The following is a 14,949-nucleotide window of genomic DNA, read 5'->3' on the forward strand; positions in this document are numbered from 1 at the left end:
TTGGAGGTGTACTAATGTTCAAACAGTTATGGTGAAATCCTGGATTTCTCCATTTATTTCTATGGGCGCCTTTCACTATCACCCTGGAGAAGTTTTAAAATGGCGTGCAATGTGAACTCGGAAGTTCAATATCTAGACAAATGATGTACATTTTCATATATATGTGGGCTAAACCATGTCTATGAGGCAAACGATAATTGTCGTGCGACTGAAAAAGCATAGCCTGTCGCCATTTTCCAGCCTGTTCCACTGACTGTTTAGTCAGCCGTACATCATGTATAACTTTCATAAAGAGGAACAATATACATGACTAAGCATTCAGATGTCACTTCAACCGTCTCAGAAAGTCCCTTAAAAATCCATTGAACGTGCTGAAAGACTCAACCGGAAGTGCTCATACGTCACTTCCTTCGTCTGTATATGCAGACTGAGGCCAGTGAGTAAGAGGCGCCTCCGCCTTTGGTTGCTGTGCTGCGGCAGTCAGCCGGTTCCTGAGTCACTGCGCGAAGTTGGTTCAGTCATTAGTCCGAGGTAAGCTGCCCTTCTTTCCTTTTGAGTGACGCTCCTTCTCGTTAGCCCTGCTGGGGAAGCGAGGAGATTCCTTCTGGAGTCCGTGAGGTTTCCCAGTAGGTTATAAGGTTTACTTCTCCTTCCCTTCACTGAAATTTCTCTCTTTCCCTCCGCTGGCCCTCGAGAGGTGCAAAACATCACCTCACCCATATTAGGAGCAAAAATCGGCATTCTCCCCCAATCCAAAAAGGAGGAGATTATGACGATGTGTTTTGTGCCTGTTTCCAACGGTACAATTGCCCATGATTCATGCTCTCAAGCCAAACGCACGCAGCAAAGGGAAGTCTAAAACCAAAAACTACAGCTTGTCACTAACTAATGTTACCAGAGGTGATACGTACAAACTAGATCCTTCTAGAATTCTTCCCTCCTTTCTTTCTTCATTGTGTTATTTATAAAACTGTAATTTTAAAGGATTAGCGTTTTGCCCATGCAGAAGATGTAAGCACTTGATTGAGTTTCTGTGTTTGTTTGTGTAAAATTGTTACTGTACTAATAGTGCCACTGCAGTTGGAATTTTGATACGGTAGCGCAAGGATTCCTTTTACTAGTGCATGTGTGTGCTGGTGGTCAGTGACATTGTGTAGGGGAACAGATGTGAAATGGGAAGTGCAGCGAGCTACACAGATGTAGTGATAAAAAAATTAAAATGAAAAAATGGTAGATCACTAATGCATCTGTCTGTCTGTATGTGCATATGTATATTTTGAGGAATTTTCACCCTGACTTTCAACAACTTCCCAGGTGGCTTATAAAAAAATACAGTAAACACAAATTTTAAAAATTGTCTGTTTTAGTACCTCAAAGAGGAACAGAGAACCAATCAGCAGAAATAAAACAGATGAGTTTAAAAGCCGGGGAAAATAAAGGGTCTTGTCTGATGCTGAGATGATGTGTCTCCCTGGGGATAGCATTTCACTGTTGGGGTGCCATCGACTGAAAAGGGCCTTTTCCCAGTAGTCACTCATGACATTTCTGCTGCTGGTGATACGTGAAGAGTTTTGAAGAGTTTAGTGTATAGACAGATGCATGTGTTTCAGGTATCCTCGTCCCAAACTATGAAGGGCTTTAAAGGTCAAAACCAGCACTTTGAATTGGACCTGGAAATAAAGGGGGAGCCTGCGCATTTGGTGAAACACAGTCATAATGTGATCATAATGCCCGGTCCCAGTACAGACTTGCAGCTGTATTTTGGACTAATGGCAGTTTCTGAACTGTCCTCAAGGCAGCTCCGTGTATGTTACTGTAATCTCATCCAGAGATACTAGGGCAGGCTCCTAGATAGGATCATAAACAGACTTACTGGCCTAAAAGGTGCTCTGTACCATAGAGGAGATGGCCTGCACCTCCCATGGCAAAGATGGATCATGGAGCACCTCAAGACGGTGGATGTTTTCCTTCAGAGGGAGTGCAGCCTTGTCTAGTGCTGGGTGAATTGTGGTAAGTCGGGCAGACAAACTACCCACCCACAGGACCTTGTTTTTTCTGGACTGCAATTCAACTTACTGACTTTTACCAAGTCCATTACTGCAGGCACTGGTTTAGCACCATCACCGCCTCACCTGAAAAAGAGAGAGACAAAATGTATGTTATCTACGTATTGATGACACTTCACCCCAAATCTCTGGGTAACAGATATTTATCAGTTTCATATAGTTTTTGAAAAGCCCAAGGGACAAGATAAAAGCTCTGGAAAATTCCATAGCACAAATGCCAGTGATTTGAGCAGTGATCTGTCAGCTATCCTGATGGAATGTAACCACCTTAACAGAATATCCAGAAGAAGAACATGGCTGATCATATTGAAAGCTGCTGAGAGGTCCAGGAGAATAAGTAGGATGCTCTTCCAGAAATTAGTTCAGGTAATTCAAGGTCTGAAAGCTGGGGAGAAATTTGGCTGGAAGCACATTTTCTAAGCATCTCTTTTTAAAACTCATGTCAAGAAGCTGGCTTTTTCTTATGTTTCTCATTTGGGGCCCATTGTGGACACAAAGGAATCGTCATCTCCTGTGTAAAACCACCTTCTCCTTTTGTCAAGGGTATTGGGGATATCCACAATTGAATGCTGGATAATATGATAAGAACATAAGAAGAGCCTGCTGGATCAGGCCAGTGGCCCATCTAGTCCAGCATCCTGTTCTCACAGTGGCCAACCAGGTGCCTGGGGGAAGCCTGCAAGCAGGACCCGAGTGCAAGAACACTTTCCCCTCCTGAGGCTTCCGGCAACTGGTTCTCAGAAGCATGCTGCCTCTGACTAGGGGGGCAGAGCACAGCCATCATGGCTAGTAGCCATTGATAGCCCTGTCCTCCATGAATTTGTCTAATCTTCTTTTAAAGCCATCCAAGCTGGTGGCCGTTACTGCATCTTGTGGGAGCAAATTCCATAGTTTAACTATGCGCTGAGTAAAGAAGTACTTCCTTTTGTCTGTCCTGAATCTTCCAACATTCAGCTTCTTTGAATGTCCACGAGTTCTAGTATTATGAGAGAGGGAGAAGAACTTTTCTCTATCCACTTTCTCAGTGCCGTGCATAATTTTACACACTTCTGTCATATCTCCTCTGACCTGCCTTTGCTGTTTGTAAAATTTCCTTGGAATGACTGATAGATGAATTGTTAGTGCTTAAGGTCTGGTGGTTGAGGAGGAGTTCCCACTTCCAGTCAGTTTAATTTAGTGATCTGTATTTTTGGTTCTTTGCTTTCTCCAGCAGCTTGTGGCTGGACTTGCTTGCATGACTCATCTGAAACTGTTTTTCTAGGTGCCTCTTGCAACTCACTTGCAACATAGCTTTTGTTTTACCTCCTTTATTCTGTTGGTGTAGTTGCTGTTGTTATTATTTTGTAAACATACAAAGTCAGTCAATAAAGATTCACACCCTGGAAAAGTTCATATATCTATTAATATTCTAATTTTACCTCATCTTCATAAAGAAGGACTATTCTACTTCAAACATATTTTAGCTGTTATCTCCCAGGAAAAAAATGTGTTCAGTTGGCCAAGATGGCTAAACTAGTCTCCATTATTTTGCCAGCTATAAATTCTAACAGAAGGAGATGTGTCACACCATTTCATGACAAATGGTGTCTTCATGGCTGCCAATTAGGTACCAGGCTAAGTTCAAGCTTCTGGTTTGGGTGTACAAAGCCTATACAGCTTGGGACTAGGATACCTAAAAGATCATCTTACCTCTTGTATACCCAGTCGATCACTATGCCCTGCAGGTGAGGGCCTCCTGCAGATACCATCTTATCAGGAGGTCTGTTCCGCACAACATAGGAAGCGGACCTTTAGTGTTGTGGCACCTACCCTTTGGAATTCCCTTCCCTTAATTATTAGACAGGCACCATCTCTGTTAATTTTTGTCACCTATTGAAGACCTTCCTCTTTCAAAAATCCTTTTAAGTAGAGACTTAAGAACATAAGAAGAGCCTGCTGGATCAGGCCAGTGGCCCATCTAGTCCAGCATCCTGTTCTCACAGTGGCCTACCAGGTGCCTGGGGGAAGCCCGCAAGCAGGACCCGAGTGCAAGAACACTCTCCCCTCCTGAGGCTTCCGGCAACTGGTTCTCAGAAGCATGCTGCCTCTGACTAGGGGGGCAGAGCACAGCCATCATGGCTAGTAGCCATTGATAGCCCTGTCCTCCATGAATTTGTCTAATCTTCTTTTAAAGCCATCCAAGCTGGTGGCCGTTACTGCATCTTGTGGGAGCAAATTCCATAGTTTAACTATGCGCTGAGTAGGATCCACCAGGTGGCGACCATCGGAGCAACAGGGTGAGCTGAGAGGTCTGCTAACCCTGCAGCCTTTTCTTCGAAAAAAGCCTTGACACAAATTCTAAAGCTCCTCTTAAAAATATCTGACGGACCCAGGAATACCTCCTGCAGAGTTAGATCAAAAGCAATACTCCTTATCTTGACAAAACAACCTCTCGCTGGACGCATCATGAATCAAAGCAACCCGAAAACCTTAAAATGGCGGCGAAAACATCAACATCATCAAACAATGAGTTAATGCAACCCTTAATCCCTGATACAGAGCAAGACCCAGCTACAACACTCCTCTCTACGCAAATTGCCTCATTACAAAGTTCACTGTTTCAAAAATGGGACGATAGCTTTAAAATCTTAGATGAAAAAATCTCATCCCTGGCAACCAAAATGGCCGACGTTGCTAAAACTGCAGACGAGGCCTTAGATTTGGGCACTCAACACACAGAGGTGATCAAACACATTATTCTCAATCAAAAAGAAATATTAACCCGCGTCGATGACCAGGAAAATCGAAGCCGTCGCCGGAATTTAAGAGTGCGTGGGATTAAGGAATGGACTGATAATAAAAATATTATTCAGGTTTTAATATCTTGGTGGTCAACAATCATGCTGGAAGCAGGCATTATTGCATCAGACATAGAACGCGCACACAGAAGTCTGGGTCCTCGCCCAAAAAATAATGCCCCTCCTAGAGACATTATAATTGCATTTTATAATTTTGCAAAAAAAGAACTGCTTAAAATTGCATGTACAAAAAATCAAATCGAATTCGAAGGCAGCCCCATCCTATTTCTACAGGACCTGAGCACTGCAACACTGCAAAAACGTAAAGCATTTCGCCCTGCTACAGAACTACTAAGAAAAGAAGGCATCAAATATCGGTTTGGCTTTCCATTTGCGCTAATAACAGAAATTGATGGTATTCAACACAAAGCATCAACTAAAAAAGACATGCTAAATCTGCTGGCACTATTCAACATCAACTCTCCGTGGGACAAAGAAGAAACAAAATCAGATGAGCTGTTCAATATGTTACTGGACTGTGACAATTGGAAATCCTTCCCTCATACCATGAGACGCAGAAGACGTCCAAGAGTGGACATAGTCAGCAACTCAATAACTACTCAAAGAGCACTGAGATCCACATCTACAAGAAAAAAATGAACATTCACGGATGGAACACTACAAGAATCAACATACAAACAGATTTCCCAAGGACTAAATCACAAATTTCTAATACGCACAAAGGCTAAGTTGGTGCAATTTATCACAGGCCAGGGTTGGCAGAAACATAATGAGCTATTTAGTTAAAAGTTTTATCTATTTGCTACTATTCAAATTTATATTATTTTATTCTTCTCAGAGGTAATAAACCTCAAAAATTCGACCGACTAATACAGGGCTGTCGATGACAACACCTGTAAGCAGAGTAAGCTTATTATTATTATTATTATTATTATTATTATTATTATTATTATTATTATTATTATTATTATTATTATTATTATTATTATTATTATTTATTAGACTTTTATACCGCCCGACTAGCAATAGCTTACTCTGTCTTTCATTAGTCAGGTACGGGGGTTACATGTTGGGGGGGAAGTGTGACGCCCTTCCCTGGCTCTCCCTGTCAGGTTCCTACCTGCTTGTGGTTACTGCCTGTCACTAGGCACCACCAGGGACTCCACCAGTCCGGACTGTCCTTTTTTATGGTTTCTCTCCCCGCTCTAGCACGGATCTCAACAGATCCCCCTGCTAGGCAGCACCACCAGTCACGTCCTATAACCAGTATTCCCAGAGACTCTGCCTGAGTCTCTCTTTCAGGTTACCTCTGTGACTGAATGCTTAAGCTGTCCCCAATCCCTTTGATCTTTATATATAAAGCATACGATCCTGGTTTGCTCTGAATACTTGTGGTGTTATATTCTTCCCTTCACCGCTGCCACCAATTGTTACAGTTTCCCTTCAGCCTTGGTAAGCACCTTGCCCTCCCTTCTGGTCTGTATAACCCCAGCCAAGGATCAGGCCTTCGGTAAACCAAATATAGTTTTTATTAAATAACAGAGATAACAAGATTACTTTATAAAGGCACTTAAGCATATGGTTTCATCTATTCCTGAGGTACTGGTCTTAGTATTAATCCGAACTCCACACTCTCCTCACATCCACCAACTCTCCACCCAATCTCCTCTCAAAAACCCACCAAAACAACCCACTCACGTTCACCGTTCACCCAGATTTTACTGTCATCCTTCCATTTATACTCTCAGCCATTCTAAACACTCAGCCAATCATCCAGCATTCTACTGCCCATTTACTCCCCCCTCCTCTTTCATTCCACTTACCATGTATCTCCTATACAAACAGCACTTACCATATATACACTAATACAGGAACATCACAGGAAGTTATGTTTTATTTGGGGTTTTCAGAGCTACACATTCAATATAAGTTATAATATATGGTTAAACACAGAAATATTTAGATGGAAATGGTACAGAGATAAAGAATATTGGTATATGCAGGTGATCAAAACAACTAATTCACTTATCTCTAATGGCTGAACTGAAAATATTAACTCTAAATGTGAGGGGTATGGGAGACGTAATCAAAAAACGAAGAGTTTCAGACTATATCAAAAGTCAACAACCCTCAATTATATTTCTTCAAGAAATATATAAACCAAAACCTAACTATCATCTTCTTCCACATAAATATTTTGGTAAGCAATTCTTAGCTATGGGAGGAAATCACTCAAGAGGAGTAGGAATTATTTTCGCTAAAACACTAGATTTTCAGGTTCAAAAACAACAAATAGATCCAGAGGGCAGATATATATTCCTTTCAGGACTATTACAAAATCGTAATTACACCCTAGCTTCAATTTACTCTCCTAATACTAACCAGCTAAATTTTCTATCTAAAACACTAAAAAAACTTCAGAAATTTGCCTCAGGTGAAGTTCTTATAGGCGGGGATTTAAACATGAGCAGTGACCCTATACTAGACAAAAGCACACGACTACCAAAATTGCTTGCAAAAAAGTCATCTCCCATGCAGTCTCTATTACAAAAACACGGATTAATAGATGCATGGCGCCACATGAATACTAATATCAAAGATTACACATATCAATCACCCAGATTTAAAACTTTCTCGAGATTAGACTACATCCTAGTATCTTCAAAACTCCTCACTAATATTACCGAAGCAGAAATATACCCCAGATTAGTATCAGATCATACTGCAGTAGGAGTAAATTTAAACACCTTAAAATACACTCCATACAACTCAATATGGAGATTTGATTCTTCCCTTATTACTGATCGATCAGTCACTAACACATGTAGAATAATGCTCAGTTATTTTGTGACATCCATAGAAAATGGATAGCTTTTGCTTACATTTTGAATAAAGATGCTTTGCTTACCAGAAAAGCTTCTGAGATGGCATAAGGCTTGGCTTCAGGAAATATCTTGGCTATTATTCTATTATGCTTAGGTTGCATAGACTGAAGGTCAAGGAGAGAGGAACTGGGAGTGAGAAGCGGGAAGCTGACCATGAGAAACCAGATGTCTGTAAAGGGCTAAGATAGGAAAGTACCCAAAATAACCGATTAGCAATATCCTTTGATGCTGTAATGCTTTAATGATCATGTTTATGACACAACAGCTTGATTATGTATGTGACGCGTAAAAGCCTATAAATGTAATAGCTGTCAGCTTAATAGGGAGAGCTCACTTGATTGTGTTCTCCCTTTGCAAAGGTTCAATAAAGGCAAGTTTTTGCTAGCTTGGTCTCGTCTCTAATTCCTGATCTGCAACACAGGGAATTGGAGTCTAGATTGGCAGGCCTAAAAGCATAAGGCCTGGCCCTTTTGTAACAAATCTGGCGAACCAGCCAGGAGGTTGTCCCTCTTGATGGCCTCTGGGGTCCCGTAAGGGTCCGCGGAAGCATTGGATGAGAGTGCTCCAGGCTGCTTTGCCTGCATCCACAACTGCTGGGAGCCGATCGGGGCATCAGAGCTTTATCAACGGACCTCCAGTAAATCGAGACCAGACTTCTTTGACTGAGGAAGCGGGTCAGACTAACACTGGCCCTTTTGTAACACACACTACAGGAAAAATTAAAAGAATATTTTGAGTTCAACACTACCCCTGACATTACGTTGCATATTTTATGGGACGCAATGAAAGCAACAATAAGAGGCCACTGTATAAATGAAATGGCTAAAAAGAAACGTCACACTGACCCAATTAAAATCCAATTATTAAAAGAAGTGGACAAACTAGAATCTCAACATAAACAAAATAATTCAGACACCACGTTACGAGAACTACAACAGAAAAAGAAAGAATTAGCAGCTCTAGATTCTACGAAAATAGCTAAATCTTTCTGGTATACTAAACAAAAATACTATGAATGGGGAAATAAACATTCTAGATTACTAGCACATGCCCTAAAATCACAATATACAGCTACTACAATTACCACAATTTCACATCAAGAGAATATAACCTCTGATATTAAAGAAATCAATAAATGCTTCATGGATTTTTACAATAAACTATATAATACTACACCTATCAAAACAGAGGAACTTCAAAATTATCTTCTTTTTCCCCACCCACTCCTTCAGGTGCTCAAAAAACACTTCTAAACCAAGATATAACAACAGAAGAGGTTTCTACGGCAATCATGAACCTCAAACACAATAAGGCACCTGGACCAGATGGCTTTAATAGCACATTTTATAAAATCTTCAAAGACATATTAACTCCACATTTAACACAATTATTTAATTATATCTGGTCAGGTGGAATTATTCCAGAAACATGGAAAACATCCCGTATAATAGTTATACCCAAACCAAATAAAGATAAATCAAAAGTGGAATCCTACCGCCCAATAAATCTTCTTAATCAAGATCAAAAATTATTTACTTCTATATTAGCAAATAGAATTAATTCAATGATAACTGATCTTGTTCATGTAGATCAAACAGGATTCATTAAAGGAAGACATATATCTGATCCCATTAGAAGACTGCTTAACCTTATATATCACGCCAAAACAAACAAAAAACCATTAGGTATCTTATCTTTAGATATATACAAAGCCTTTGATTGCTTAAACTGGAACTACCTAATTAAAGTACTAGATAAATATAAATTAGGAAATAGGATACTAAATATGATTAATCGATTATATGACATCACTACTGCAGTAATTCGTACTAATAATCTGGATTCTGACCCCATAACAATACAAAGAGGCACAAAACAAGGGTGTCCTCTCTCCCCATTACTATTTGCTCTGGCTCTGGAACCTCTAGCCATGAAATTACGCTCACATACTCAAATACAGGGTTTTAAAATTAATGTGACTGACGAAGAACATCTATTAAATTTATATGCAGATGACATGACATTAATGTTAGGAAACCCATCACAGTCAGCCTCAGCACTTAAACTGATGCTTGAAACATTTACAGAAATATCTGGTCTTAAAATAAATTTCAACAAATCCTCTATAATGTTTTTTCATGTTGGCCCTCAAGACCAATTGATCACTCGCAAAATACTGGGAATTAATATATGTAACTCTGCTTTTAGATATCTGGGAGTTTTAATTCCCAAAAATACATCAAAACTGTTTTATATTATTACCCTTTAATACGAAAAATGAAACTAGATCTCAATAAATGGAAAAAACTCAATTTAACTATACTAGGTCGAATAGCGACCATTCGCATGAAAATAATCCTCAGATTTCTGTATTTATTTCAAGTACTCCCTCTTCTTATTACACATACCGCTATTCGCAAATGGCAAACCATGATAAATAACTTCATCTTTCAAAATAAAAGACCAAGACTAGCAATGACATCTTTTTACACACACACGAACTCTGGAGGTCGGGGTCTTCTGAATCTATATTTATATTACATAGCATTTCAATTTTGCCAACTTAGCTTCATCATAATGAAATAAAAAAAATCTTGGATTAGACTAGAAGAAAATATGTTATCGAAAGGCAAGATTTCAAATCTACCCTTCTTACCAATCACTCGCACATGGATTAAAACTATTAATAATCCATATACAAAATCCACATTTTCCATTTGGAAACAATGGCAATTAAAATTATCCTCAATATACTCCCCTTTAACTCCTTTATCTGCTTACCCGAAAGCAGGAGATGACTTACTGAAAAAATACATAGAAATAGGAGAGGAGAAAAATTATTTTAGATTGAGAGATTTTTTCCCACAAGGTAATCCAATCACTACCCAACAACTAAAAATTGATATCCCATCTTGGAACCTAGATTGGTTACATACATACCAATTACAAACTATTCTAAAGGACCCTCAAATCAAAACGTACGCTACTAAAAATATCACACAATTTGAAAAAATATTGTTAGAAAGTGGTCGCTCTGGTAAAGGAATAGTTTCTAGCCTATATAAAATATTACTAGAAATTGATACGGGAAAACTGACAGGTCTGAAAAACCAATGGGAAAAAGATCTGGGATATCAACTAGAAATATCTGAATGGTCTTCAATCTTTCATTCTAAACACAACAAAACAATTTCTGCAGCACATAAACTATGCTGAAAACAATTCACAGATGGTATTATACACCAGTACAACTCTCTCATATCTTCATCAACATCACCCTTATGTTGGAGAGGATGCAATCAGAAGGGAACATACTTCCACCTATGGTAGACATGCCCACAGATTAAAAAATTTTGGACTTCAGTACATACCGAACTTAACAACATTACGAAAGAAAAAATACACTTAACACCGGAACTATTTTTATTATCTTTATTCAAAGATGAAAACAAAACATTAAAATCAGAACATCTGCAATGTAAACTACTCATAGCAGCAAGACTAACAATATTACAACACTGGAAAAATCAAGATGAACTAAACTTGCAGATCTGGTTCAACAAAATCTGGACGATAGCTATACTGGACAAAATCACGCTGCATCTTCGATTTCTAAGAGGTGCTGCAAAACCGGAATTGTTCACGTCAGTATGGTGGAATTATATGGAATACACCTCACAACGAGACCTACATAACCAGCTTTCTTCATCTGCAAAAACTATCTGGTTTTCATAAACAAATAATAATACCCTTACAATTTTAAACCATCTCATGTTAATGTTGTATTTAATTTTTATTTACTACAATAATCACCTGTATATCAATAATTACCAATGTACTTTCCATAAATAGCACATAACCCGAATCAAAACAGGAATTGGCTCTAAAACGGAGGGAGGGGGGAGGGAATTAAAGTTACGTTGATGTATTATTGTATCATTACATTATCCATGTTAAATTACTATGAAATCAATAAAAACAATTAAAAAACAACAACTATGCGCTGAGTAAAGAAGTACTTCCTTTTGTCTGTCCTGAATCTTCCAACATTCAGCTTCTTTGAATGTCCACGAGTTCTAGTATTATGAGAGAGGGAGAAGAACTTTTCTCTATCCACTTTCTCAATGCCATGCATAATTTTATACACTTCTATCATGTCTCCTCTGACCCGCCTTTTCTCTAAACTAAAAAGCCCCAAATGCTGCAACCTTTCCTCATAAGGGAATCGCTCCATCCCCTCGATCATTCTGGTTGCCCTCTTCTGAACCTTTTCCAACTCTATGATATCCTTTTTGAGATGAGGCGACCAGAACTGTACACAGTATTCCAAACACGGCCGCACCATAGATTTATACAACGGCATTATGATATTGGCTGTTTTATTTTCAATACCTTTCCTAATTATCGCTAGCATGGAATTTGCCTCTTTCACAGCTGCCGCACACTGGGTCGACATTTTCATCGTGCTGTCCACTACAACCCCGAGGTCTCTCTCCTGGTCGGTCACCGCCAGTTCAGACCCCATGAGCGTATATGTGAAATTAAGATTTTTTGCTCCAATATGCATAATTTTACACTTGTTTATATTGAATTGCATTTGCCATTTTTCCGCCCATTCACTCAGTTTGGAGAGGTCTTTTTGGAGCTCTTCGCAATCCCTTTTTGTTTTAACAACCCTGAACAATTTAGTGTCATCAGCAAACTTGGCCACTTCACTGCTCACTCCTAATTCCAGGTCATTAATGAACTTTATCTTAGTCTGTGTTGGAATGATGTTTTTAAAGCTTTTTTAAAAAAGATGTTTTTAAAGATGTTTTAATATATTTTAAGGTCTATTTTTATGATGTTTTAGAATGTTTTTAGTGGTTTTGTTTGCCACCCTGGGCTCCTACTGGGAAGAAGGGCGGCATATAACTAAATTATTTATTTATTTATTTATTTATTCATTAGATTTATATCCCTCCCTTCAGTAGGAGCCCATGAACAAACAAATCAAATCACACACCAGTTAACAATGTTTTTTATAAACTGTATCTCACAAATGGCTAAATAGAATCATTAATAGACATAAGGAGATGGGGTATTTTACATCATTCACCTTATATATATATAATATTGCCTCAATAATCCTTTGTGTTTAGACAGCTCCACCAGATATTTAAGAAATTGGCTTTAGGCCACAATCCTATACATTTACCTAAGCATAAGCCCCATTGAAAGCAACGGGACTTATGAATAGGTGTGTATAGAATTGCACTGCTTGTGTACATTTCCAGTACCTAGAACTTTATGTCCTGTAAATCTTACTAAATACCTTTGATGCCTCTGGTTCTCCTTATATTAACACATGGATAATATTCAGGTCCTTTTGTAAATACAATAGGGCCCCGCTTTACGGCGCTTTGCTTCACGGAGCTTTGCTAATGCGGCGGCCTCAATTAGAGGCCTCAATGTAATCCGCCATATGAGGAGGGGGAGACTGCATGTGTTCCATGTTGTGTGTATACGCAGGCATGTGAGGTGAGGTGACCACACCCACCACTGGCATGTGGTCCCTGGAGTTAGTCACCCTAGCCTGGAAAAAAGTTAGACACCCTAGCCTAAAGGGGGAGAAGTACCTTCAGAACCTTGGCACAAGTTGCCTCCTCTCTGCCATGTCAGGAATACAGTATCCTTGCGCAAGGGCAATGCCTGATTACTGGAGGGAGGAAAGGAGAGAACCTGCCTCGTGTGATATTTTTCTCTCTACCTCTTGTCTGAGAAACGTTCTCCTTTAAAAAAAATGATATTCCCTCTTTCAGCTAGTCATCATGCAAACAATTAAACAAGTTAATAAATTAAACCTGTGTGAAAGGAATTCTTGCTGCTTTACGCGTCACTGCCTTACAATTCAAGTCACAGCTGGACAAGAACTGAGCAGCAAGAGAGAGGAGTGTGCTGGGACTGGCTCCCCTTCCTTGCTGGCAAGAAAAATGGTGGAGGCCTGTGAATTTCAAAAGATTGTGAAAGTTCAAGCACCCTTTATTTATTTATTTTTTGTAGCATTGCTGATGCTACTGTTGCTTTCTTTTAGCATCTATAGGAAAAGACAAATATTTGTTTGCAATTTTTAAAAAGTTGCTAATCATGTTTTCAAAAATGAACAAAAACTTAGGTAAGACTCATTTTTAGTTCATTAATTCTGCCGAACTAATATTGGCCACTTTTCTAGATATTGAGTATATTTTTGTTGTAAATAACAGGCCTCGAATAGGTCATCTATTTTTGAAGGTAAATATTTAGACATATTTTAATAGTCTCTCTCTCTCTTTCTCTGAAAACATTTCTGCTTTAGTAGCTGTCCATGCTATTTTCTGAATGCCTTTAGTACTTCATTTTGGATATAAAGTGATCAACATCATAATTCATCAATTTATATACTACTTACTTGCCAAAATGGCTTCTAAGTGGTTTATAAGTATAAAATCAGTTACAAAAATATGGCCACACATAATTTAAATTAAGAAATTCCATAAATAGATTTCCCATGACTTCAGTCATCTTACACTTAACCCATATTTCCCCATGTTTTTTAATCTTTGCGTACATCATCCTGAAATGACTTGGGAAATTTTGGGGATAAGAGGAGAAAGAGGCTGTCAGAATTTGGAATTTCTAACTGTTTCTTTAACTCCTGGCTTTTGTTCAGGTTCAGTTCAGATATCGTTCCAAACCACAATTAAGAAAGCTTATCTGTGATTCAGCTTCATACCAGAATTGACAGACCATAGTTTGCAATAGCTGGCAATCCAAAATGGAAGCATGTGGGAGGTGGGTTTGTAAACTATAGTTTGTGCTAAGTCTGCTTCAGCAAGATTTCTGAATAAACTTAGTATGCTGAGAGGGCAGAAAATGAAAGGTGGCAAAGTGCTCTAAATCCCGGTGTACATATTGTGCCCTTGGAAGTTGAAATTGTTGCATGTTCTCTAAATTTGATTGATGCTAACTGTAGTTTGTATCTCAATAGAGTCTTAAATTAGAAAATATATTTTTCTTGTCAGTTAGTTGTACAGTTAATTTGTCTTTATGTAGGTGGTCCAAAATTCTTTTCAGAAAGACAGGACAAGTAATGTGCAATATGTTCATGTCTCTTTCCTCCCTTTAAGCACCTCTGCCTCCTTATGGTGTAATTAATTGTTGCTGTATATGCAAATGGCTGCT

The 14,949-nt window shown here is 38.8% G+C and overlaps 1 protein-coding gene across 3 annotated transcripts in view; it reads left to right on the plus strand.

The window, feature by feature from the left end:
- The first annotated feature begins 402 nt into the window (after nucleotides 1-402).
- The window catches only part of ATP6V1A (ATPase H+ transporting V1 subunit A), a 49,045-nt gene continuing 34,498 nt past the window's right edge, over nucleotides 403-14,949 (plus strand). For 2 of the 3 annotated variants that reach the window (XM_061638238.1, XM_061638258.1), the window contains exon 1: nucleotides 403-531. The gene's annotated coding sequence lies outside the window, so the exon portion shown is untranslated. Of the gene's footprint in view, nucleotides 532-559; nucleotides 627-14,949 lie in introns of those variants that run through there. The other variant, XM_061638265.1, reaches the window with a different exon arrangement.

The sequence above is a fragment of the Rhineura floridana genome, chromosome 1 (genome assembly GCF_030035675.1).
Source record: "Rhineura floridana isolate rRhiFlo1 chromosome 1, rRhiFlo1.hap2, whole genome shotgun sequence".
NCBI lineage: Eukaryota > Metazoa > Chordata > Lepidosauria > Squamata > Rhineuridae > Rhineura > Rhineura floridana.